The following is an 8,883-nucleotide window of genomic DNA, read 5'->3' as shown; positions in this document are numbered from 1 at the left end:
CATAATCAATGTTGGATCTGATTCTACCAATGTTGTATAGATGAAAGTTACAGGATTTACATATAGCAGATATCTGCGAGTTCATATTCATTTCACTATCAAAGTTCACACCCAAATTCCTGACTACCGATTCTAGTCACCGATGGATAAATCCTCTGCTTCAATTTGATTTAAATGTTTAGCAGTACCTAGCTTGATAAATTCGGTTTTGTCATCGTTTAGCTTTAGTAGGTCTGTCCTCATCCAGTTCCTGATACTCTTTATACACTGACCCAGTTTCATGATGGAATCCCTTTCTGAAGATGGGGTTAATCAAATATAAAGCTGTGTGTCGTCAGCCTGTAGATGGTAGTCCATATTGTGGCTTCGAATGACATCTCCAAGAGAAGATGTGTAAAACGTAAACAGAACGGGACCCAGTACCGAGCCCTGGGGTACACCCAACTTTAAATATGTTGGGTCTGAATTAGCAGACTTGACAGCAACTTTCTGTGAACGGTGGTCAAGATATGATTTAAACCACTCTAGAAAACACATATAATTCTGAATCTATCGTCAAATCTATTTAATAATATGTCTTGGTCTATTGTATCGAATTTTTATCATCTAAATGGGAAATTATGTCATTATGAACACGTAGAAGTGCTGTTTCGGTTCTATCATTAGATTTATAAGCTGATTGGAAGATCTCGTCCAAATGTATGTATGTATGTGGTTTTTAAGTCGCAATGCAACAACTTGATGTAGGCATAGTTTCAATAACCATGTTGGTATTGGATCCAAGCAGCAAGATTTACTGGGTGACACGCCAATTATCTTCTTCAGTTCAGCTTCAGTTGTTGGTTCCAAGAGAGATATTTCTTCTCCATCAAAAGATGATTCTTCAGCTGTTATTGGGATATTATGTGATCGAATTTCATCCTCCAGTTGGTTTCTAATCTTGTCTACTTTTCCAGAGAAGTATAGTAAGAATTTATTTGCAAGATCATGATTGTCGGAGGATAGCGGTAGAGCTGCTTTGGCATTAGGTTTTAAGAGACTGTTCACAACATTGTAGAGTTGCCTTGGATTAGCTTTGTGTTCTTTGATAAAGCACCTCTTCGCAGAGCGTAGTGCCGCATTGGTATCCGTCCGAATGCGATTGTCGGTGGATTTCTAATTTACTTTTCCTCCAGACTTTTTCGGCAGATCGTTTTTGGAGTTTCAACGAAAGGATTTCTGGTGTGCATCAGTATTTGTTTTGGTTTGTAAAGTAGCGTGCGTATTGAATATTCGAGTAAATTGATTGTTTAAATCAACACTGTCCTGTATCTTTGACAGTAATGAGGAATCGGCTATATCCTTCTTAAAGTCCTGTCCTGTATCTTTGACAGTAATGAAGAATCGGCTATATCCTTCTTAAAGTTCTCCACATTAAGGGTGTTTGTTCTGTTGGTTCAGGCTTTTGGAGAACTAAGGTGGCAAACACACCAAAATGATCAGAAACACAATGATTAATAACTTCACATTTCTTGATTAAACTACTTTGCGTGCGCGTAATAAGAAGATCAAAAATATGACTCTGCTTATGAGTGGTTCGTAAATATGCTGAGTCAAGTTGGTTACATCAAGAGAATTCTTGTAGAAAACAGCGACACCGCCACCGCCACCATTTCCTTTCGCGCAATTAAGATTAATTCATTATTGCACGGTGCGGACTTTTCTGTGTTTAAAAAAGACAAATCAAACAATTATAGACCTAAGACGTGACACGTGTATGTTCAGGTGCCATTCCACGTAAAATTAATATTAACAATAGCGAATTCTTTAAAACATATATTTTACAGGACAATTGTTAGTAGTATATGTCTTTTCTGATATGACGCATTTCACTTCTGCGCATGCGCAGCTTTTTCAATGCGTCATATCAGAAAAGACACAACTGCTAAAATGTATTTTAACAGCATTCTCCATGCATCAAATCTGAAAAGACTCAGCTACTAAATGTGTTATTATCGGATCGGAAAAAGATTCAACTACTACATATGCACCAGCAAATAAAACTACATATACCCAATCACACAAGAATCACTATAATAATACAGTATAAAATAACCCCATTAAAAATATGATGTCTTTAATTTTAAAACACGAACAAAAAAAACTCGAAGGAGACGGTTTCTTCTCTGCGCTAACATCTCTCATCCCAAAAGTAGCCAAACAAACAATAAATCCCTCATTTCATCTGAAGCGCAAGCTCTTGGATCGGTTGCAAAAGCAGGAGTAAATATAAGCGATGCAGTGAAAAAGTCTGACGAACTTAAAGAACTGCAGCTAATAAGAGAACTAAGAAACAAGAGACTAGAACGACAAGCCCTAAAAAAACAAGGAAAAGGGTTTAAAATCATTGGATAAAAATGGCAAGCAAAAACTACAGATTGGATCCAATCTTTCAATTGTATGATCCAATTCAATATTCGTTCAACAAGAAGAAAGACCCAAATAAATGACGGAGGTAGAGTTACCTTTGAAATTAATTCGTTGTCCAATTGGTTGCTGCTTTCCGATGCCCATTTCCGATGCAAAATCAAAGACGCCACTCAGAATCGAGTTCCACAAACCAACAAGGCGTTAGAAAACAATTTAATCAACGAAATGGTTTTGGAAGCTGGTTCAAATCCTATCCGATAAAACACCCCGGCGAGTTTGACACAATGTTGAAAACGGTTCTGTATCCCAAAAATTACGATTCAGTTTCGGGATGGATTCCGATGTCGGTGACAGAGAAGTTTTAAAAGAACCGGTCAGAACTGTAGCAAATCACGCAGACCTTGCTAGGATAAGTGTAGTTGCTAGAAACACACTGGAAAGACTGTCTCGCGAGGTAAATAATGGATTTGATAAACGAGCGCTTCAATACAACAATATTGTCGAGAACAACAGATGGGGTAATTACGTAAATTGGAAGTTGTAGGCCCTATTCTCACAGTGAAAGTTTTCGTTATAAATCAAAAGCCGCTCCGACAAAATTGTATTAGAAGAACTTTTTAGTACGTACAGGGTACAATACTGTGGATATCATAATCAAAAAATTCCTGTCGAAAAATAATAGTTCTCTCTTGGGTTTTAATAGAGACTCTTTACTTATAGTAAATCAGTAGTGCGTAAGGACATTTGTATTTGCGCGCGTCGATTATTCGGTCAAATTATCGGTCACAGCCAATCAAACCTATCGTATAACATCACGTGATGAACAGAAGCCCTCCCACAATAAAAGTAAATACGTATGGCGCATTCCAGTCGAAAAGTGGCCATTTAGGTTAGAAAATGTCTTAAGACCACGAGAAACGTATATAGACTTATTGTACAATTAGAAAGTGTTCCGAAGACGTAATTTAGGTTGTATAAGTGTCGTCGGGATGTTGGTGTCAGTAGTGAACGTGTGAATTTGGAGAGAATTGACAAAAATATTGCTGATTTTTTTAGGATAAAAAATCTGCTTTCATCCAAATTTGACAAGTGAAGAGTTTTCAAAGCAAAATCAAGTCATTCACCAAGAATCCACCATCTTTAATTTCACTAAGACTAATTCATGGTTCTGTTTTATCAAAAACTACTGAACAGCTTAGAAAATACATGTACCCTTGCCATACCTAGCAAACAATTACAGCCCAACTTGCTGATTGTTATAAAACATTTCAGTTTTTTGAACCAATGTAACCCATAGGCTCCTTGTAGATTCACTTCAGATTTACTGTTGCTATAGATGTAAAAGATCATGGGCTTGTAATGCTGATATTGTATAGTTATGTAATGGATCCTTTTTTATTTATTTATAATTTACCTCAATTTAAGTCACTTAAATTTTGATATTATTTACAATTTACCTCAATTTAAGTCACTTAAATATTGATATATTGTTAGCAATTCTTTCATTAATAAATACTTTTCATTAATTATCTATTCACTAAACCACCCCATAGGATGAAAATACAAAACCATTGTCTAAAATATAGTGTTATTATTTATTTTTTTTTATAATGTTTTAATTTGACCAGGAGGAGGGAAAATATTTTATGTAAAGAGTTCCTATCAATCAACATTTTATTTGGATTAAATCATCTATTGAGAAGAGATTAAATGACCCTATTATATATATATTTTATTTACGGTTGGTGACGTCGTGACCTAATTATGCGCAATCATGACGATGGCCCACATTCCTACGCCTCTCATTGGTTGAACTAAAAATATCTCTACGCCTTTTCCAAGAAAACCTTATCACTACGAGAAAATGGTGGCTATACACCGCAATCAAAGAGTTTGGTACTTTGATGCCGGGAACTTTCTAAAGCTATGAAAAATTTGTGGGAACTTTTAACTGCGAGTTAACCAAGCATAGTTTTACATTTCTATGTGAAGCACATGTCGCGCGGATTATGTCGGAAAGGACTTGAACTTGATCAGTGAATGAGTACTATTGTAACCTTTATTTGGTCTCTTGGAACACAGAAAGGTTTCCATAGGTTTGCCGTATGAAATTCATTTGCAAAGAGAAATCAACGACAACAATATATTCTTTGGTGAAAACAACTCTGACGCAAAATTAGAAATAACGAATATTCAACTTTACATACCGGTAATCACTCCTTCCATAGAAGTGGAAACGAGAATATTCAAGAAAAATTGCTTTTCTTCGTTGTAACACGGTAGGTAGCATGACTTTAACGGGAGAATCCACCACGTGGCCAATCACCAACACCTTCAAACTAGCGAGATATCTAATGGTCGGTTTAAAAAAATTGCCAGACTCTCAGACAAACAACAACAACATTTTCAGAGTGGCATTGAACCATAGTCAAGATCCCATCATTCGTAAAGTTCAAGTCAGATTGAACAACGAAAATTATCCTAATAAACCTTTGACAACTGATCTTTCCAAAAAGATTTCAACGAATTGTACAGAAACTATAAAAACATGTGCGAATTGTTTGGAAATACTCTTCAGTTTGAATACACAGATTTTTCACTCAATCATCCAATCTTTTGTTTCGATCTTTCAGCTCACCAAGAAGATCTTTTCAAAACCGGTGTAAAGCAAAACATTTGATTAAAATATCAGATAGAAGAATGATAAGAATTGAATAAAAAAATAACCCTTTAAAAATGAAACCAGAAACTTTAGTTATGAAAATAATAGAAGCTATCGAAACGAATTCGCCGACTCTAATTACAATGGTAAAAAAGTGCATATAACCCAAAAGATTATCGATAAATACAGACATTGCAAAGTCAGAGACGATATAGACTTAGAAAGAATTGATGAGAATTTAACTAAAAAATGTGGATTTATACCTTTATTACCTTTAATCTTTGCTGGTTTAGCTGCAGCTGGTGTGGCTGCTGGGATAGCCAAAGCTGTCAACGATAAGAAAGCTGAAGCTGCTGCAAACGCCAACGCACGTGGACACAATTTGGCAATGGAAAGAGAAGCACGAGGAGGTTCGAGAGTAGGAGATATATTAGGGACGGTTAAAGAGTTCGGATTGGGCCAAGAAACCAAGAAAACCGTTTAACAGGGATTAAGCAAATTAATAGATAATATCGACACCGGAGAAATAAAAGTCAAACACAAGGGCAACCCCATAGTTTTTAAAAACGTACGTTTGGGCGAGGGAATCTTTCTTTCAAAGTATAAAGGCAACGGGGTGATTTTTGGTACGAAAATGTATTAAATAAAAATGGGCAAGAAATTCAAACATTCGGAAATATTTCCTAGCAACCCCATGCTCATGTGCATTTGCGGATCTCCGGGTTGTGGAAAGACTTGCCTCACTTTTAACATGTTGACAACCCCGAACCTTTTAGATTTCGAGTTACACGACTACTCCCGAACAATCCTATTATCAGTTTCTCAAAGCTTTGGAATACGTCTCGAAAGAAGACGTTCAAGACATTTTTCACTACTACCAAAGCAACGAAGACTTGCAAGAGAACGCGGAAATAAAAGACATTTTAGACGGCTTTATCAAAGAAAAGAATCATTCTCTGAAACCGACCGACGTCAAAGTGTTTCTGACTAAAAACGTCAACGATTTAAACTTGTCTAAAATCGACAACCACCGAAAGAACTTGATTGTCTTTGACAACTGCGTGGCACAAAAAAGTCAAACCGTTCAACAAGAATTCTTCACGAAAGGTAGACATCACAATTGTCACTGCATATACCAATCCCAATCGTTCTACGGAATGGACGCCATGTTTATCAGAAACAACGCAAAATGGTTTTTATTATTTGAATTAGACGACAAAGATTTATCTCAAATCATTCAATCTAGAAAATCACGGAATGGACAGAGATACATTTAAAAAGGTTTGTAAAGCTCAATGGAGAAACCCGGATGATCATGGATATGTATTTGTTAATACTAGAAAACCTGCGGGAGAAAGAGTTATGATCGACATATGTTAATTTTATTTTTTTAAAAATGAATAGCGATTGGAATAATATTTTAAAAAGAAATAGAGAATATATCAAAGCTAAGAATAAAATAAAGACCCAAGTTGAAAATAAAAAATTACAACAACTTGGATTAACAGAAAATCTACAAACTCTATTTCAACCAATATTAAAAATTCAAGAGGATATTAAAAAGAAATTAGGCACGCTTCGTATAGAAACTTTCCCCCATATAGATCCCCCAAACTCATTAAATATGGTGGTATTATAATTAGGACATTAGATGATATAAATCGACTTTTTTCAAACCCTGACCCAGATTTACCAAAGAGTTACACCAATCGTTGATGATGAGGGGCTATTGTTTAATGGATTTAGAATAAGATTTAGTCGAAATTCATCACAATTTAAAATCGATACAAAAGATTTTATATACACATTAACAAAAGGATTAATAGATTTAATGAATGGCGAGGATGTTGGCATTGCCGATCGCAAGGATTTAGTAGCATACTCAAAATTTCAATTAGAAAGTCAGGACCCGAAACAAGAAGATCGAAAGCAGTTGATCTACATATAAGAGTTATTGATCAAGATGATGAATATGAAGTTGACGAAGCGGGTGATTTATGCTGAAAACAATCCAATCATACAAGAAATAGACGAATTCGAAAATATGATTTCTGGGCAAGGTATAACATTTTACCAGATAACAACGAGGAATTAGTTAATAGATTACAAATTATATTAGCAGCCATGAAAGAAGGTCATCGATCGGGCAGACACTACAATGAAGTCAATTGCATATTAAAACGGCTTTTGAAGAAAAAAAATCATCACTAAAAAAGACTATATAAATGTCATTAAAAATGTCCAATACGTAGCATTCAACGAATACCTATCCGAATACGCAGGAAGCGTGAACGGTAAAAACAAAATCGAATTCGAAGGTAATTTGAATCTGAACAAAATAAAACTGATCTTGAGAAATAACAGTCAAGTCGATTTCAACGTAGAAAATTCGTTGAATGCGTTACTAGGGTTGGATAAATGAATATACGCGCAAATCGACATTGGCGCCACCATCGAGAACGACATCGACGTGATTAACATTCACTGTAATTTGATCAACGGTGGATTTTTCAACAAGCACAAACGCCAAATCATATACAGTATACCGACTTTTACGGTGCCACCGGATATAGAATTATAGAGAAACCGTTCCAAACGACCTAATTACCAGTCAATTCTTTCATGATCAAAGATATAAATCTGGAAATCAAAGACTTCATTTGAATCAGTCTTCGTTTTCTTCTTGAGTCAGGTAATCGAAATCGTCGATTTCGTAGTTTTCATCCAAAGTAAATTCATCTTTTTCGTTGTAAGGATAATAATAATAATAATAATACCTTTATTAGAAACCCAGTTGCACAAGGCAATCTTTCCTGGAATCTTTCTACATAAAACTACAATAACATATTTACAAAATTATAAACAAAAAATAAGAATGAAAATAAATGAATATATGAAAATGTATGGTTGCGATAATAATGTGATTAACACATAAAATAAAATGAATTAATTGAGGTAATATTTTCCTTTGGTTATCAAAGATGAAGAGAAAATATAGTACTATTAGACACACAATTACATATTATGATCGTAATTCCCTTTTCAGTCCTGTCTTAAAACCCTCTTCATCATTAGATTGTTGAAGTACTTGAGGTAATGAATTCCAGCCTTGTATTTGAATGTTCTTTTCATGGCCCCAATCCGGCACTTGGGAAGATGTAACGAGTTTTTTGTTTCTGAACGTAGACAAAAAAAAACTAGAACCATTATAACGGTATCGAAGCAGTGCGCATCCAACCTGATACATCGATAACACGTTGCTTTTTAAAGTTACAATGGGATTTCTTACCGGAAAGAAAAGCATGTAAACATTCAATAGTAAAAAAAAAATTCTTTAAACCGTTTAACGTTCGGTAGTGAAAAGACGCGTGGATTTGATACCATTCGGTACTAAAAGGTGTCAACATTCGGTAGTAAAAAGTCGAATTTTCAAATAGCTGTAAAGTCAGATACAATAACTTGTGTTACGGTCAAGATGTCAACAAAGGTCAAATAAAAGAGATATAATCCTTAAAAGTGTTGAAAATTGCTGTTTTGGGACGTCTGTAAAGGCGAAAATATATGTAAGACATCAAAGATAAAAGTATGAATGGACATCGTAGATCAATAACCTTTAACCTTCTAAAAACCAAGGTCATGCATGTAAATGGTCAAAATATCAAAATTTTATAAATTGTAAAACCTATTCCCTTCTTTAAAGTAAAAGGCCCAAACAAAATGTAACTTTATCAATTATTGTCCCAAATAGTGCTTTAATTTTATGTAAAATTTCTATGGTGACAAATGCAAACTTTGCGAGTTATAACATTTTG

The sequence above is a fragment of the Lottia gigantea genome (assembly GCF_000327385.1).
Source record: "Lottia gigantea unplaced genomic scaffold LOTGIsca_38, whole genome shotgun sequence".
In the NCBI taxonomy this organism is placed as follows: domain Eukaryota; kingdom Metazoa; phylum Mollusca; class Gastropoda; family Lottiidae; genus Lottia; species Lottia gigantea.
Note: the sequence above shows the minus strand (reverse complement) of the source record.